General features: G+C 38.6%; 2 protein-coding genes across 2 annotated transcripts in view; one reads left to right on the top strand and one right to left on the bottom strand.

The window, feature by feature from the left end:
• LOC137283680 (cholesterol transporter ABCA5-like) overlaps positions 1 to 7,774 on the bottom strand; it is a 47,165-nt gene extending 39,391 nt beyond the window's left edge. Inside the window, exon 1 of the mRNA XM_067815327.1 lies at positions 7,601 to 7,774. The gene's annotated coding sequence lies outside the window, so the exon portion shown is untranslated. The remainder of the gene's footprint in view (positions 1 to 7,600) is intronic.
• Positions 1 to 20,398, top strand: part of LOC137284716 (UPF0764 protein C16orf89 homolog) — a 441,860-nt gene that overhangs the window by 318,263 nt on the left and 103,199 nt on the right. The gene's annotated exons all lie outside the window — the stretch shown is intronic.

Genomic DNA, 20,398 nt, shown 5'->3' with positions numbered 1-20,398 from the left:
TAAACAGAGAAATCAGCTGCATTAGAAGCAAACCCATAGTGACGTGAAAAAAATTAAGTTATATAATAGCGTAGAGGCACAGTGTCAATCCTCTTTGTATATATACATTTAATGACGCCCCAACTGTTTCAAACCCTGTTTGCAAAACCTCTTGCTGAAAGTAAGTCTGCAGATTAAAAGTTACAAACAACTTATACATGGATCCCTGTCTGTCAAAAACAAACCTTTGGTTGGGAAACAACTGCCACACACCAGTTTCTAAACTGAATAAATAAGAGGTGTTGTTTAGATAACTCACTGTCTGTGAACAAGGTAACACAAACCTTCAGAACAAATTATTCCACGAGAATTTAGCAATGTACTTCAAGTAACACCGTGACAAGCAGGGGTTACGCAGTTTATGATATCATTGAGAATAAACCATGATAAGGAATGCCTGAAATATGACCTGTTCAGTGTATGTGATGCAATACACCACGTCCATCACAACAAACACCGTCAAGCCCTTACTGAACTATTACGCAACCTCAACCAATACCCTCACCTAGGCTTGCAAAACACCATGTTTACGTTTATAGCAACCATCCCAGAACACTCCTTCATAATAACGACCATGTACTCTCTAAGCAATTGGGTCTGGTCAAGCAAACACGTGGTTGACATCATGAGCAGAGATTCACTCCTTTGCTGTAGTCACCCCGGTTGTTCAGGACGATTGTGGTCACACATTGAAACTACATATATCTCTAGTGACATGCCATCTTGACCAGCCATGACCTAGATCAACAGGTAAGGCAAATGATATGGAGGGGAATGATAAGAAAGGAGGTCAGAACACTACATGAAGAAGGCAACAAGCTTAATGAAAGTTTCGAGCAAACAATGAATGTCATCACAAGCTGACACATCGTATAGCAATAAATATTCATACTACCATTACACCAACAAAGTACCACAATGTGTGGTGTTCCGATGATCCAAAAGTAACCAAAAATCCATCAAACGAAGGATTGAAAATTATTATTGATTGCAACAAAACACATTTTTGATTAATTTGAATTTTGTTGTTTTAGTATAACACACATGAACGAAGTAAACTAACCACTAAAATTGACAAACTTCCACGCACAAACATTTCAAAAGCGTAAAAATATCCGCATTGTAAAATTTTACCCACTTTATTGTCCAACTGTAAACCAAAAGTCACTGTGTTCTGTAATCTGATTGGTTGAAAAACATGATCAAATGGTATTAGATTCCCAGAAAACTGCAAGACTATTCACTGCGTATTGACACGTAAACAATTGTTTTGTTGTGTCATCAACAGTGGTGACGTCATTCAAATCATATTGTGACGTAAAGTTAGAATGACGTCACAAATGAGCAACTCCAGATGCTACCATGGGAACCAGCTGAAACGGCCAGCTGATGACACTTCACTTCTGTACCCTTACCCCTACGCCGTTGGTTCGAAATGCATTCCCGTACTTCAAATATTCAATAACATCCGGAAATTGGCCAACACATGATGTTTATCTCCTAATTACAATTCCACTGTCTTTCTTTCATGCATGCATATAATTCATATTAGTTATGAAAAAAAAAATAATTAGAAAAACCTGGGAAAACTCCTTAAAATTGGTGATTACAAAAGAAAATGTGTATACTTCAATTATAATCGAATTCAAAAAGAAGACCTCTGGTAATCAATTGTGTTTTGGTTCTTATTCCCAACACTAACTACAATATAACACTGGCTAGCAGTTCAGGAAACATGATTGTTCACAAAGGTGACAAATCAGATACTCCCACTAGTTTAAAGAATTGAGTACTTGTACAGAGAGTGTCTTTTCAGTTCATTGAGTAAGGTTGGCAAGCCATTATACACCTGTTGGGTTTAAGTAATTCTTTTGCATTTCTTGTATTCCCAGATTTGTAATTGAGTAAATGTGATTTTTAATGAATAAAATACACAAATACACACCTTATCTGGAGCTCTGTCTCTTTCCGTCTCTCTCTCTCTCTCTCTCTCTCCCTCTCACTCACACACACACACACAACTTATCATATAACGATCTATATTCATACTGACGTTCCACCAACAAAACATTACAAATTATAACACTGGCTAATGGTTCAGGAAACATTATTGTTTACAAAGATGTTAGATCTGTGACAAAAAAGCTGTCAGGAAATACAAACGGCTGGAGGTATGTTTACATACATTTACATCTCAAAGCCTCACCACTGACTGCAACACTTCACACAAATGGAAGCCACTCAGAAATTAGGAATAATCAGATAATCACTTAACTCAACTCAAAGTTAAGACAATAGTATCAACTCTACTTCACTCATCAGTCAAGTATGCTTTTCAATTAACAAAGCAATTTACTTGTAACCAAACTGTCAAGTGTCTTTGGTTTCGTGGCAGTGTGGACAGACAAAAATATGCGTGTGGCCAATTGTATTAGTGGAATAATTGCTGTAAATAATTTGCAAAATGTTCCAAATGTGTTAAATCAACATATTCACCTATAATATAAACAAGATCAGATGAATCACGAATCGTGTACTAAGTTCAGTCTGCATGTAAGTTGTTGATTTCTCCATGTGCGGAAGTTTATAAAATATTTTACCATCTGCATGTGAGGGCATGACCGTGTATCTTGTCAACTAAGAACTGAGGTTTGACTGACTAACTGAGCAAAACCACTTTGATACTCATCATCACTAAAGTCTTCACTGAAGCTCAGGTTTTTAAACATTGTCCTTGTACAAAACCAGTAACGGCGACTGAAACTATGATCGTTAGTTAAACTTTTATCCTAAGCCCGCCGCCATATAGCTGGAATATTGCCGAGTGTGGCGTAAAACTAAAGTCTCTCAGTCACTTTATCCTAAGTTGAATAAAATTCTCAGATTCAAATGTTCATTTTGCAAGGTAAAAGCATGAGGATTCGCAATCTTAATTTCACTTTGATTTACTTTTTAGGTTTACAGTAAAATTCATCAGTATGTTTTCACTGCACACAGACTACATTAATAACCAGTTTAATTAGTAACGTTTGGATACAAGCAAGTCATTGACCCACACTAATTTTTCTGCTGTTGATGAAGACAGTACCATCATATGACAAACAATATACGCCACCTACACACCTACAGACACAGACAATGGTTCTAAGGTGCTTATAGCAATATTCAAGCAACATCATGGCAGTATACCAGGATTTCTCAAAACAAACTTAAGTTTTGACTTAAGTTAGAGTTTTCACACAAATTTGAGTAAACGCAGGAAAAAGAATTTCAAAGAATGAACTGATGTTGATATTAAACTGAAATATGGTAGACAATTTGAGTTTGGTGAATAGATTACTTAACTTTTTAAAAATGCATATGAGTTAAAAATTCAGCTGTTTAAAATTATCAAATTTAGTTTGAAATTTGATTAAAAACGTAGGTTTGTTTTGAGACATTGGGGCCAGAATAAACATGTTAGAAGTCCAAACAAAACTCTTATGTCTTAGAAAGCATTTTGAAAAAGTCTGCCTCTCTTTTCAAAGCTTGTTGGCTGCCTGTGAGCCAGAAAGAGTCCTTATTCTACATCATAATTTGCATAAACATTCAAACACAGTCGCATCAGAGTTTTCAGAGACCGATGTAAATACTTCAAGTTGACCAAGGATGACCAAGGATGACCAAGGAAGGAATGCGCATGGAACTTGGCGTATACTTTGTGACACCAGTACGGTAACTTCCCCTCGTGAGTGAGTGAGCGAAATTAGTTTTAAGCCACACAATATATCAGCTGTATGGCAACGGTTTGTAAATAAACGAGTCTGGACCAGACAATCCAGTGATCAACAGCATGACCATTGATCTTCGCAAATGGGAATCGATTACATGTGTCAACCAAGTCAGCAAGCTTGATCACCCGATCCCATTAGGCATGGGTTGCTAAAGGCCTGTTCTACCCGGGACCTTCATGGGACTCAACTCATCAATGTTTGAGACAGTTGTGTTTGACAGTGTCTAATCAAAGGCTATCAGATGCTACATATTATAAGTCTAGTTGTGTTATCCATGACCTGGTAAAGGCAGGGGCCATGGGACATTTTGCACATTAGAATAAATTAGAAGAATAATGGCCCATTAAAATTTTCAAGCTTACTATTGATACAAGGGCAGTGGCCCATTCTAAATTTTAAAAAATGGCTTAATAATCCTGAAAATGACCCATTGTCACAGTTTGTGGTTAATCCCTGGTTATCACCACCAGACTGGTCATTATACTGGGTCAAGTTTTTCATATTTATCTTTGCTTGATAAGGGCTTGTCACAGTCATACCAGGGTGACTATGGTCACATGTCAACATTCACTGATACAGCTTTCAGGTGTTAAGGTGAACATATGTAATCATTAATGGAAGTTATATCTAAATATCACAAGTGAATAAATAACTGACTTTCAGCTAATGCCTGGTACTGATAGGAACAGTGACTGACACAGACACAAGAAACTGTAGGCCTGAGACAAATGTAGTGAGGCGTGGATTTGAGTTTCATACAAGCGTGTATCTCATTACATTGTGAAACTGACTGTATGTGATTGTGTATCACACACACACACACCCTTTCTTCTTACACACAGTCTCCATCAGACACCTTGCATTTTTTGAGGAGTAACTAGCATTTCGTATACTCCCACTAGTTTAAAGAATTGAGTACTTTTACAGAGAGTGTCTTTTCAGTTCAATGAGTAAAGTAGGCAAGGTATTATACACCTGTTGGGTTTTAAGTAATTCTTTTGCATTTTTTGTATTCCCAGATTTGTAATTGAGTAAATGTGATTTTTAATGAATAAAATACACCAATACACACTTTATCTGGAGCTCTGACACACACACACACACACACACACACACACACATACACACACGACTTAACAGATAACAATCTATATTCATACTGACGTTCCACCAACAAATCACTACAATATAACACTGGCCAATGGTTCAGGAAACATTATTGTTTACAAAGATGTTAGATCTGTAATGAAAAAGCAATCAGAAAACACAGTTGGCTGGTGGTATGTTTACATACACTGACATTTTGAAAGACACAATATTAATACCTTTGAAGCAATCTCTTCATCAATATTTAACTCCTTCAACACTGTAGTCCGGAAAACAAACCAATCACAACTGTGTCCCCAGACACCATAGGCCGGAAAACGACCAGGCAGCAGTCACAAACAAATGATAAATAATTCTAGGATTCTCACTAACATATGATTTATTTATTAAATCTTTCACGAAAATACTTATTACATTTCAAATAACCACATATTATCGACAGAATTAGAATAATTAACTAAAGTGTCCCCTGACACCATAGGCCGGAAAACGACCAGGTAGCAGTCACATAAAATGATAAATAATTCTAGGATTCTAACTAACATATGATTTATTTATTAAATCTTTCACGAAAATACTTATTACATTTCAAATGACCACATATTATCGAGAGAATTAGAATAATTAACTAAAGTAGGCGTAAAATCATTAACAATTAGTGATTCTTCAAGTGTATCTTTTTTATTGTTACAGTAGACCTCACTCTTACCAGTGTGAGTGAGTGAGTGAGTGAGTGACTTTTATTTTATGCCATTTTAGCAATATTCCAGCAATATCTCATCAGGGCACCAGAAATGGACTTAATACATAATGACATTTAGTCCAAGTGGGGAATCAAATATGGGTCTGCATCATGAGCCAGCACTTTAGCCATGAGGCTACAGGCCCCATGTTACACTGAGTTTTAACATATTTTTACAATGTCTGTGATTATGAAAAAGAATATATGACAAAGGGGCCCTGAGCAGAACGCAAAAAAGCTGACAGCTAGGCACTGGAATAATGTGAAATTATTTCATGCATGATGCTATCATTCCCAGAACTGTTTAGATACTAGAAAGTTTAACTAATGCCAATTTTTTTTCATATTATGTAATTTTAGACACTTGCCATTAAAATCTGTTCAGCACATTTAATTTACATTGAACAATATAATATAGTTTGAACAAAAATCCTATCGCCCGATGCCCAAGACAAGTCATTTCGGGCAATCAAGTAATGATATCTTACTTGTTCGTGGGCTGATAGTTTCCACTTATGGTTTAAAACATCAAATAAACTTGGATTTCATTTCAAATATGCTCAAAATGTAGCTAATAAAGTAGAGTTATCTGCCTTTGCTATTTATCACTCTTGATTATGTCATGAAATCAGGGCAAGTGGAAAATTAGTCATGACAACTTACTTTCTTAGAGGCACTTGTGGCAAGTGGCTTTTCAAACAAATTTTGAACCCCTGGTTTGAACCCATATCATGAACATTTTACATGAAATCTAATCCAATGCAATTTATGGTGGCTGAAATTTGTCATATTGAGAGAGTGAGATCACTTTCACACTGACTGCAATATTCCAGCTACAGACCCATGCCACTCATATTCAGACTTTAGACGTACATTCCATAGATATGCATGTTAATTCAGTGAAGCATAAAAAATTGTCATGAATACAGTTTTAATAAGATCTGAGTCAAATTTTGCACATTTTCTCATTTATCAAATGAAACAGGGGCTTGTATTGCTGAAAATAATACGTCCTGGGTCCAACAAACATACACTGATATTCATACACATATAAATCCTTCTTTATATGTGTATGGATATCAGTGTATGCTTGTTGGACCCAGGACGTATTATTTTCAGCAATACAAGCCCCTGTGTTGAATGACAACAATTTAATCAACATATGTACAACGCCATGAAATGTTTTCACAGCTTATGGGATTGTGCATTGTCAACCAAATGTAAGTTGATAAATGTGATGTCAAGAGTTAAATAGTGGTCAGAAAATCGAACTGAAAGTATGTGCACTGAGCAGAGATGATGTCACATTTGCCTGTCAAAGTTTACTCAGATAGATTCCTGAACTCACTTCATGAAAATTGTTTATGTTACACTGAAATAACATGTAAGTCGATGGACATTATTTCACAAGTCCAAACATAACTGTAAGCAGTCTGTAAATAATCGAGTATGGGACAGATGATCCAGTGATCAAAATCATGAGCATTGCGCAAATGGGGCACCACGATATGTGTCACCCAAGTCATGGAGCATAAACACCTGATCAGCTTAGTTGCCTTCAACGACAAGAATGGGCTACTGTAAATCAATTCTATCCCAGATCTTCACGGATCATTATCAGGACATATTCTTTAATTGCTACTATTTCAGTATCTCAGCTACACACATAAACCAGCTCTTCAATGGGTAAAAAGCACCTGGCAATTTTCGTTATCACAGCCACATCAAACACCCACACATAGACAGACACCGGTAGGAAATTTAAATAGCAAGCAGACGACAGCGAACATCAGCCACCCAGACCCGGCAAGCTGTGGATATGGGTGGACCTGTGTTTGCTTTCAAGATTCTGAGTGAGTAGATCTACTGTATCATTGACATTGTATCAAAGGCATGCATCTGACACGACATCTGGGAGGAAACACTGACATCAACTTACCTTGGTGAAGATCTGTATGGTAATGTCGAAAGAACACGCCAGTCGATAACTAAGTGTCACATCTCAATTTGTGATCACCGGATTGTTTACAGCTCATCGTCACACGACTGTTTGCGACAGAGGTGTGGATTGCGCAAGACCTGAGTTGTGCCCCTTGGCTGGTGTTGACCAAAATAAGGCGCGGCAGCTGTCAGGGTTCAAAGTGTTGGTATAGTTACCTCCCTTTGTAGCAGATCGACATTCAGAGGCTTTGTATGTAAACAAGTGCATATGTCTGTTGTCGATTCGATTTTGAATTGTGGTGTTAAAGAAGGCCTTATATCTGTATTTTCTTTTTTAAATTAAGAGATCTAGGATTAAAACAAAAGCAGAAGCTGGTGGCACGGACGGCGGGTTTCCACTCAAAATATCACGATTCATTACACACGAGCGCGAAAATATCTGGATTGATAATTTTCATACGAAGCTCAAGGGGCAAAATGTCATTTTGACATGGTGACGTGGCATCATGATCCATAGGCGCTTAGCTCTGATATATAGTTGAAAGTATGACCTAAATATGTAAGATTATCTTGTATATTTAGGTCATACTTCCAAATATGTACGAGTGTCGAGCGCCTATGAACATAGCATACTCAATGAAACGCTGATCATAATCGGAACATCATACCAACTCTGTGGGGTTTTTTTAGCAGAATTTTTTGTCTTAAAACTAAGCAAGTTGTTTAACAGTCTATTACTAAAATAGTGACACAATTCACTATTTGTCACGAGGGAGGAGTGAAGAGACGGGGACAAACAGTGAATTGTGCATATATTTTAATGATAGTTTCTAAGACAACTAGTTAATTTTTAGGACAAAAATTCTGCAAAAACCTCACAGAGTTGGTATGATGTTTCGATTATGATCAGCGTTTCATTGAGTATGCTATGTTTAATAGTTTTCTAGTTAGATTGCAATTGATCGGTCCCCTTTTGAGCCAAACGGACTATAAACCTCGTTTCTCAAACATAGTATGACATGGGCACTTATTTAATAATCTCTATATCATGACAGTAATCCAGTGTTAACTTTAAGAATCAATCACCGTTATCGTTTCAGAGAAGGCTTTGTTAAATTGTGGCTGTACGCCGTACAGTACAGAGAGTGATTCCTCAATAGATATTCGAAAAAGGTAATTTCTCAGACTTGCATGTTTATTTGGTGTGCTATGAATATTATTCATTATGTGAGTTCTGGGTATATGTCTGAACTTTTGCAGGTATATTTTATTTGAAGTCACAGCTCTATGCAAATGGTTAATAGTAAAATTTCCGACAACTTTAACCAGGGATACTCTATAACTCTCTATATAGGCTCCCTGCTTTAACTAATGGCATCACAGTCGTGCTATGTTTTGAACATGTATTTAGTTAGAGTCAACCTGCAGGTATATGTAGAATTCAGGGACGGAATTCAACCAACGGTGGAGTTACAGATTTCGTGTAATTCAATATCATGGTTTAGGACCAGAAGTGTTCACGTTATGAGAGATCGCCCTTGTCAAAGAGAGATCTTTCTCTTCATCAACAAGACCTGTTCCTGTAAGGATGACACTAGGAAATGTAATGTCTGTCAGAGTGTCGTGGCAAAGGATTACAGGAGGAAACACAAGAGATGCTGCTACAATGGCAGGATGTACCGGTTCCACACTTCTATTAAAATCTTTTAATGGCGATCCTCGCTGCATTATCATGAGGGCAGTGTACACGGTGAACTAAGAACACATGTGCACTAAGAACACATGTGCATATGCATATAGATATCATGTATCTCTGATAGCTCAAGTAAACAGTCCTCTGCTTTATGTAAACACGTCGCTGTAGTGGATATGCATATAAGCAGAGTGATTGAGTGGGTTCAGTTTGACGCTGCACTCAGCAATATTTCAGCTATATGTCGGCGGTCTGCAAATAGTCGAGTCTGGACCAAACAATCCAGTAATCAATATGAGCGTCTGCCTGGGCAAATGGGTACCGATGACATGTGTCAACCAAGTTAGCGAGTCTGACCACCCGATCAATTTAGTCGCCTCCTACGACAAGCATTATTCGCCTTTTATGGCAAGCATGGGTTGACTTAAGACCTATTATAACCCGGATCATCACGGGCAACATATATACTTTTGATTTTACGTACGTATCGATGGCGAAGGGCAAACTGACCGAAGTTCGGACAACGGTTGGACAGACAGAAGATTTTGACCTACCATCTTATAAGTAACAACCTATGATTATATTACAGTATTCCAAAACATTACAGATGACGTAGTTTTCTCGATTTTGGCCTCCATGCAGATTTGTACATCTAACTAGAACAGAACTTTTGAGTGCAGGAACTCGCATATTTTGGACAATTTCACGCGTTCACGTCCATTCATCATTAGAATATTCGTTGAAATTATTCTTCATGTCACTCTCACACAGCTAGAAAATTAAGAATATTCAACATAAATACACTCGAATATATCTGATAACAATTAAATTTGGTGACAAAAGCGTGGTCGTTAGAGAATGCAAAGTAACATGTTACATTGAAAGTCAAAGCTAGTAAGTTTGTTTTCTAGCTCAGGAAACATCACTATTTGTTTATGTGGCATTATTCATAAAAGTAATTATAAGGCGCGCTATGCATTCATGCGCGCTTGCCGATTGCTTTGATGGTGAAGCATGTACTTTGTGAATGGACCTCGAGCCCCACCCCCATGGTTTTAAAGCATTAGCCTTTTAATATTAATATGTATTTAATTGATGACGTTGATGTATGTATAGAGCCGGAGAGTGATAGTGGTTTTGTGTTTATCATGATTTATTCCCATCGGTAAACAGACCCGTTATACTTATATTGCCCAAACGCTAGAGTGAGACAGTCCGATTGTCAGTTCACTAAATACTTAAGCAAGTTTGCCAAGAGCACTCCAATCCGCGTTCCTATGGACGTTGTTGAATGCCAATAAAATCTTGGGACTGATTTGCACTTGTGTTACTTGTGTGGGAGCACAACGCCAGTTTTTCTGCTTACACATGCTGCACGTGTGTACTTTTATATATACTTATAACTGGCATGTCTGTCTGCAGTGTATGCAAGCGATTTCCTAATGTCAAGGAGATGCATTTCCTAATCTCAAGTTATCAGGCCCTGGGACGACATAAGACGAAATAGGAACGTCGTGTAGAACAGTTTATTAAAGCTTCGATCATCATCGTCGCCGTTGTCGCAGTCGTCGTCACACATATCCACCAGCACTGGCGCCGCTTTGCATTGAATATTGTATTCGAATCATATATAAAGCCTATACAGGGTTTAGTGTCTGACAATGTATGAGTCATCTTGGAAGTCGACATGATTCAATTTCTGACAATACTGGACTCATACATTGCAAGTGTGCAGATGTGATCATGGCGCCAGAATCAACAAGCGACCAGACACAGAAGGAAAAACGCTACTAATATTTCGCAGTTAGCAAATAGTACTATCAGTCTAGCGTATCTATACACGCAGAAACCCATGATTTCTGTTTTGTTTCAAGCCATTAGACAATGTACCATTTTCACATGCTGATATCATAATGTATAAACGTATTTGGTTTAAGCATAACAGCCGTTACTGAAGATATATTAACACGTGTGTTGTGACGCAGTCACATAAGCTCCGCCCACTGATGAATATTAATACTTTCTGTGCACTTAAGACTATTGTGCACTTAAGGGCACCACACACATGTCACATTTATCTTATGTACAGTAAAAGAAAATTGAAATTAAACCAAACCAAGAGAACCTGACCATGGAAACCAGCATAACACCGGTATCGTTGCGATCTTTTAATATTATTATTAATTTAAAATTTGGAAATACCATTTTTTAACCTATTGTAACATGGTCCCTACAAGCAGTGTAAAAGGAAAGGGCGTACTGCATGGTATGGGATTTCAAGCATATCATGTTTACACATAACTTCATTTGTACGTCTAACATATATAAAAGTTTAATAGCTGAATAGTTGTTTAATACTATAAATAACAAACCACATCACCGGCTCGCTCACACAAGAATATGTCAGTACTCATTCAAAATGCCCAAGACACCCCCACTTGCAATATCAAGTGTAACCTCACCCACACACCCTAAAAGTTATTTGGAGCCCTGTACAAGGTTTGGCTCCTTTTATCAAGGACTTGGGTTTAGTTAAGCTGAAAACCGGGAGAGATTGGAACATAGATTGGAGGGTAAGACGTTTGACTTCTTTCCAGTGAAATGTATGGTGCTACTTTGAACAATAAATAGGAAATACTTCGACTTTTCAATTTAAATTATTTAAATTATTTCGTATTTAATGTGATGTGACCTGTAAGAGGTTACTCATCATTTGTGAAATCTGACCGAAACGTTTCTGCAAATTCCTATCGTGGTGAAGGTGGAGTTGCTATATTGTTTAAGTCATCGCAGATCCCATATGTTAAATATATTGATGCTATCAACAGCTCTCGTATAACTGGGATTGAACTGAAAGTTAGAAACCTGCCCACATTCTATATGTTGGGTGTCTATATGCCTACTTCCTCTTATGGATATGAAGTTTTGGAGTAACAGACTGACATACTTCAGGACTTATATGATTTCTATGAAAGTAAAGGAATGGTACTTTTCGTTGGCGATTTCAACAACCAACTCCAAGACCACAACTCTGTTACAGAAACAAGGAGATCAGTCCTACGACAAGGCTTCCTCAACAACAATAACTTAGCTATTCAGAATACTGACTCCTTACCATATACCGTTGTCCCCTCACAATCAATATTAGATCTTGTTCTCATGCCACGGGAACACCAACAATTTGTGAAAGATTTTCTGATTCACCCAGAGGACGATTTCTCAGATCACCTGCCAGTCTCTGTCTCACTCGATGTATGTTATCATCCAGATGCTGATTTCACACCACAGAAGCCCATGGTATCATGGGAAAATGTGATGAAAAAATACTTAAAGAATACCAAGATACACTATTACTAAGCATGGAACTGCATATGCCAAGGCCCATCGACGATACTGCCGGTACTAGTGATGTAGATCATCTATCCCAACACATCACAGAAGCAAGCACCGCTACTCTACCTTTATCAAAATTCAACCCTCACACTAAACCTACTGGTAACAGGAACTGAAGGATGCTCACAGCCTTCAAAGACGAGCACGACGCCTAAATGAAGGTCGTCCAAGAGGGTTAGAACACGAAAGTTATACGAAATATAAGTATCTTAAACGTGAATTTCGAAAAGCTCAACGAAAAGCTATTCAAGAATTTACAGAAAATTCATTTCAGGAATTTTAAAATGTATATGAGTATAACGTTAAAAGCTTTCGGAAAAACAACTGTGTTTATCGCACCTATAACAAAACACAGATATTTGGGATTCTGGCGACATAGGCAATGTTTTTGCTGACTTTAATGAAACAGTACACAATTCTAAAACACCACAAATTCAAACCTATCCCAATTATTAGAATCAGAATCCTTTCAACACACTGAACCTCCGAAAGAACCAGTAACCCAGAGTGAAATAAGCAAAATAGTTAACAGCCTCAAGAAGTTAAAAGCTCCTGGAGATGACAATATTAAAAACGAACACATCATCCGTGGTGGACAAGCTTTAACAGCACATATAGCAAATCTGTTCAATGGAATGCTAAAGCTCGGTTTCATTCCAAGTTGTAAATCAGGAATAATTATTCCTGTCCACAAGGGTGGTGGGGTGGGGGAGGCAACAATCCAAAGAACAATCTCGGAAATTATCGTCCAATAACACTGCTCCCTGTCATTTATAAACCCTTTGTGAAACTTTTGCACAACAGACTAACATACTGGATCAGGCTAAACAACATCACGATTCCAAATCATAAACAACAGGGTTATGAAAGTGGAATCGGATGCACGACAACATAGTTCAACCAAACGGAATCAATATGCCATAATTTTGAACTGGGAAGCAAAGTCTATGCTGCATTTATAGACAAGAAAAGATTTTTTGATACGGTTTAGCACAATGGCCTGTTTCTTAAGCTGTATCACCTTGGCATTACAGGGCAGTCCTGGCGAATACTACTAAACGCAACACCAACCTCAGAAGTGGAGTTTTTGTAAGTGGCATTCAATCTAGATTCTTCCCTGTACACCAAAGTGTACGAGAAGTAGGAGTGTTGTCAACTCTCTTGTATCTCATTTTCATTGATGACCTTCTTGACGAACTGGAGGCATCAAGATGTGGTATGAAGGTTATTGATCTTCATCTTGGAAATCCAACATTGGCTGATGACATCATCCCACTTGCAGTCACCCCAAAGGCCCTGCAGACTCTATTGGATATCGTGTCGAACTATTCACAGAAGCGGAGGTACGAACGTAACCCCTCCAAATTACACATTATTGTGTTTGGGTCCAAACCTGGTTACACCTTAAACTTTAAAGGTCACATGCAACCCAAAAATCAAACATAATTAAAACACAATTATCACATATTCATGACATGTAATGTACATTGCGGCTTGTAAAAAAAATTATAAGCGTACAATCGCGATTCAAATTTGTACTTGGGCTTACTTCCCCCGAAATGAAGCTCTCGGGAGACCGAACCCAGTCATAGCGGGTGGGGTGCACTCAAGTGTAAAGGCGGCTTTCGATTGGCTGGTTCATTTGCTGATACGCTGAGGGCTCATTGTGTGTACAGAAAGATGATCTGTTTGATGGGCATTTTAGAAGTATGGCGATTCACAAGAAAGCAAGATTCTTTGTGGATAACAGCTTCATTTATTGCACTTGATGCGTCGTTTCAGTATGGATTCATTTACCGCCGTCAAACAAAATCATTTACACTAGAAGAAGTTGTTATCCATAAAGAATTATACAGAGATGTTGTGTTTTGCAAATACGTGTTCTCTGAATTTGCGTTCGATCAAATAAAAAATCATCTCAGTAGAAATGGTGAACTACTGCGTGGCTGGAAACTGTCATTCGCCCGAGTACAAAGCAGGACTTGAAACTGCAACCCATAGACATAAAAACGTGTCATGTGTGTACACGTGAATGCATGTTTGCCTAATTACATAATGTGGCAGAGACAGGACTCGGGTGTACAAGTTATAAATCAGTTTATTTTGCTTATGGCGCATAGCCTGATAGGTGTTAACTTCAAATTGCATGTGGTCCATGATTAAAGCTGTGTGTTGTGTGTGGTCTTTAGCAGACAGACAGGCAGACACATAGGTGTCAATAAACCAGACATTGAGCTTTCTCTGTGACAGAAGCTGCTTACCACAATCAACAAGTTTTTTCATAGAACGAGTAGATTATTTGCTTGTCTGTGTACACAACCAAGATTAGATTACTGCTCACGACCTCATACTCCGGGCATGCATACTTTTCAAGCTCCGCGAACCTATTCACTGTGCTTGCGATATGGGCGCAGCGCAGCACAGCTGTTGAAACCACTTTTCCCCCAGCGCTGGGGGAAATTTAGTGAATCGCTTGAACTCCGATTTTGCGAGGGTTTTTTTTCATCGCGTTTATAGGTTGAATTATTCATTTTTGATGATTTGTTTCTGTAAGTGCATTCCGAAAGGTATCAGAATCTGCAAAGTTGAGTTTTACATTGCATGTGACCTTTAAGTAGTGCATAACAGGGAGTATAATTGAACAAAACCTTAAACATGGAGATGCTGTAAGGGAAGCTTGTAGAAAAAGCCAAATCATATTTTCATGCTCTAATGGGCAACAGTTTAAAACCCAAAGGTGTTAATCCCCTCATATCGACAGATGCTGTCCGTAAGACAGTACTACCTTGTATGCTGTATGGCTGCGAACTGTGGACACAGCTCTCTCAGCAGGGTATGCGCCAGCTCTCCACAATATGGCACTCTATGGCAAAATCGCTACAAGGCTTCCAGTGAGTGAGTGAGTTTAGTTTTACGTCGCACTTAGCAATATTCCAGCTATATGGCGACGGTCTGTAAATAATCGAGTCTGGACCAGACAATCCAGTGATCAACAACATGAGCATCGATCTGCGCAATTGGGAACCGATGACATGAGTCAACCAAGTCAGTGAGCCTGACCACCCGATCCCGTTAGTCGCCTCTTACGACAAGCATAGTCACCTTTTATGGCAAGCATGGGTTGCTGAAGGCCTATTCTACCCCGGGACCTTCACGGGTCCAAGGCTTCCAAGTAAGGACGAGGACAGATATGTGTCTCAGTAGGATTAACTGGATGCCTATTACAGAAGAGATCTCAAAGCGCCAGCTTATGTTTTTTCACAGACTATGTTCACTCTCACCTGGCAACCTGGCAAAGAGTCTCTTCCACAGAAGACTCTATCAATATATTCACCGTAACAATCAACAGATGGGCTTCATACCTCACATAATATTATGTTCTACAGAAGTACATCCTGCTGGACACTCTGAATCAACCAGCGTCTTACCAAGCAAATACCTGTGGAAAAGACTAATTACCCACAAAATTACTACCAAATACATCGCTGAATGGAGAGAACGCACAAACTGTGACCCAGACTTTGCACGATTCACAATGCTACACGATGTTCCAGGACCACCATCAGTTTGGATCCGAGCCCGAAACCGAGAGTACATAAGACAATATATACTCACCTGGCTTCAGCATGGGTAGCAGTTCCCCCACAACCCGAGACACGATGTAACCTGTGCAACACCGTGTATACTGAGTATACCTACTGAGACACGTGATGTCATCATGTAGCCATCTGAGGCACCATTATGACAACTTCTGATCTGTCATCACACACAAATTCCCACTTCAATTCACAGTAACTTTAAGTCGCATTGATGACGAGTCTCTTCTTCAGCACCTGATCGGACGACCCTGCGCTCCAACATCCGACTATGATTGCTGTGAACTTTTCTACGACCTAAGTGCATCATTTGTACTGAAAATCATGGCCATCTACCAAAGGGAGCTTTCCATTCATAATTACGAACAGTGACAGGCGTTATGCAGATGTCATACACGTATGTACTAATTCCTAATCAGACCCAATCTTTAATTATTAACACATCTTTTGAAAACATGTAAATGTTTATCGTCTGTCCAAATTGTAAATATCTCCGCAATAATCTCTTAATAAAGGAACCAAAGATGATGAAGTTCCAAAGCTGCAGTGTAGCCTTAGCCGTAATAATGGAACTTCAGTCAGTTAATTGTAGCTGTAAAATACCACCACGTGTAACAGCTGCAGCATAAACATTGCCTCCATTTTTCAATCCATCAGTCCGTACACTTGTTTAACCACCATATTGATGTTTAATTTCCAGAATTGTTAACATGACAAAGGACAGTATCGGGCTGTTTCAACATCTATGAATCCAAACTTACATCGGGGCATTTTGCTTGCAGGTAGTTTGAAATTAGTAACTGCAGAAATATTGCATTTACTCATGTTGAATACGGATTCCAAGTGAGCTAGTTTTCCTAGCTGGTTTGGAAAGTAAGCAGGATTGTAAACAGGGTTCAGGGCTTGATTAGGTCGATCGGTGTACAATTAGGCAGGGATCATTAGCTCAACATGTATTCGTTCTATGCAAGTTCGAAATGTCACCTAGACACGATCTAAGACCGTGATAGAAAATGGCTTACTGCCCTTGAGTTTATGATTTACAAGCTGAACTGTATAAGAGAGCCATCAAATTATTAAAGGCCCATCCCACTTAGCATTTGAAATTACTCTTTTGTTTATGAAGAGTCTTTAAGCATTTGAGTATATTTCAAAAGGTTTTCCTAAAAATCCAGTTTCTATGACTACTTTGATTGAAGTTGTTTCTAAGATTATCACAGTGAATACAGCATGTTTAAACATTCTAAATCTAAATCCTCCTCCCAGAGGCTCCTTGTGTATTTTGTTAAGGTAAAGCTGTGACTGTCTTTCAGTAGTTTTCATATCTGTATAAAGACAAGAAACATTGTGAAGTCATCAGCAGTATGTGACCATTCAATATTTACAGTCAGAATATTTGCAACACTAATAGTACTAAGGTCAAATGATAGAATGATAACTAGAATGAGCAACTTCCAATACCTGATGAAATACACCACATACTGTGGAACCGACTGTTCCATATCAGTCATCAGGTTACTTGTTCCATGATTGTACAGACACTTTCCGTTAAAACTCTTTGGAGATAATTACAGAAGGACGGTATAGTCATTTCCGGGTTTTCGGGTGGGATGGCGATAGATTTGTGCAGGAAGGAGGGAAAATGGGGAAATTACCCCTTTACATACTATTACTCGCAAATATATAGAAAGAACAGACCCGAAAAAGAAGATTCAGGGAGATACTTCAATAACTGGCATCTAGACCAGACACTACATCACAAGTCTTCATCAATCAGTCAAAGAAAACGGTTCATAACAGTCTTTGGAATTCTCAGAATGAAATTTCAGAGCTATATTTCCTGACAAATTTGAAAAAGTGATGTTTATGATCGGAGTTGATTGCCAACTTTTCAGTTCACCCTTTCTCGAGGTCAAAGTACCGTTATTGAGTTTGAGATGAGTGATCGTTGTACAATGGGAATCAGTGACATTCTGGAAGATACTACACTGCAATAAAACCTAATGTGCCTTTCCAGGATATTCTGACCTAGGGAGTTGGAGAATCCCCTGACTGTCAGTCAGGGAAATTCACCACTCAGCCACAGGTTGTGTTTCTGAAGCATTTTTTCTAGTACTTTACCTTCAGCGTCTTAACTGGAGTTCTATCTTATGTTTAAATGATGGGTTTGTGCTTGGATTGATTCAGCGCTCCTGCGCGAGTTGTGAGGGAGGATGACATCGAGGCCTCTGCAGCATATTCGAAAAGGACACATGGCGATGGGACGAGGACAACGATATCTAAAGAAGATACTTTAAGAATGGAAATACTGCTATAATATTGCTAAAAGCGGCGTAAAACCACATTCATCGCTAATCAGTCCTTGATAGAACCCACCCATGGACGGAAGACAGTTACTGCGATGCAATTCTGAAATACTGTACCATCCGTGTGTACAAGAGATGAGTTTCAGAAAATTGTTCTATCATATCGAGACATGGCTGGGAGGCGTTGTGACTCCCGTTATGGTCCTGGGTATTGCTGCCATCGTATTGGCCGATCTATGAAACAATCGGTGTAAATATATCAGATGCAATTGCAAGGTAGTGTTTGGTTGTCATCGTGTATAATGTTTGCTTAAATTGTAAAACGATAAATCACTTTGACGTATTCCACAATGTTTCAAAGAAGACACTTCAAACGACACCTTTATAACCAGATATATAATATATTATATATACTGAAAATATTGTTAACATGAAAGAAGAAATAGCACTTTTGTAACCAGCTATATTGTCGACCAAGATCTTTTATAGATAAATTTTCGTTTCAGTAATTCTTTGACACCCAACGTTCCGGGGTCATTTCAGACCCCTTCTTCTGGTGAACTGACAACTGACGCTATGACGACCCTATGATGACATCCGCTATGTTGTCGTTATTGAAAATATCGTTAACATGAAGCGATAAATTATTAAATCCCGTTACCATGATTCGCGTTGATTCATTGTGATCGTTCGGCAATAATGACTGCCGCGTTATACTTGACGACTACTAATGATTATTAGACAATCTTGTGCATAAGATCCGCACACTCGTGTATATTTATGATTTCTGTGCATTTAAACCATTATGCGTTTTAGGGCACAACATACTGTGGTTGATCTGGAGGTGACTTGAAAAAAATCTCGTTTGAACTCCGTCACCGATAGGAAGCTTTAATAAAGCACATTATACAGAATACACGGCACGCATACTTTATGTTTATATATATCTCACGTGGATATTGTAGCTGTCGCACTGTATCGGGCGATGACGGACGATGAAGCGTGTTTGTTCACTCCCTCCATTAGTTCGGCGGAAGACACTGTGCTGTGAATGTGACGCAATCACATAAGCTCCTCCCGCTGATGAATATTAATACTTTCTGTGCACTTAAGAGCACCACACGATACGTCTATTGTGCATAAGATCCACCCACTCATGTATATTTATGATTTCTGGGCATTTAAGACCAGTGTGCGTTTAAGGGCACAACATACCTCACATGAAAAACCGTAATGCGAAGGTCGTCAGAGTTATTGCCGAAACGTTTTATGAGTGGACGAATAACCCCAATCGCTGTCAGAGGTGGAACCCAGCACTGACTCTGTGGGGATTTTACGTCGCTTCTCTCCCCCGTCCAGTTCGGGTAACACTGTTAATCGAATTTTCAAGAACCAACCATCTCGTTCCATTCATTTTCAAATACGAGTACGCGCCAGAGATTAAGCTAGAAGGAATCAAATAATCTAAAGTACAGACCCCATCATCAATGGTAAACTAAACCTGATGGTGTAAAATTATTTAAAGGGACACCAAGACCTCTTAAATACGATAAGCATTATATAACATTTGCTTTCAGTCCCATATAAACACAATAATAGTAATCCCCAGCAAGGTTTGATCCCGGAAAATCGTTTGCCCTAAAAGGGAGAAATCATTTTGTAGCAATACCTTCATCAATATTTATCTAAATTAGGTGTAAAATCATACAAAAATAACGAAACTTGGAATGGATCGCCCTGTTTTAGCTGACCTCACTCTGACCTTGTGAGGAATTACACCAACATATAACATGGCCGTATTAAAGAGT

Source organism: Haliotis asinina, chromosome 5 (assembly GCF_037392515.1).
Source record: "Haliotis asinina isolate JCU_RB_2024 chromosome 5, JCU_Hal_asi_v2, whole genome shotgun sequence".
NCBI classification, from domain to species: domain Eukaryota; kingdom Metazoa; phylum Mollusca; class Gastropoda; order Lepetellida; family Haliotidae; genus Haliotis; species Haliotis asinina.
This window is presented reverse-complemented; position numbering and strand designations above follow the sequence as displayed.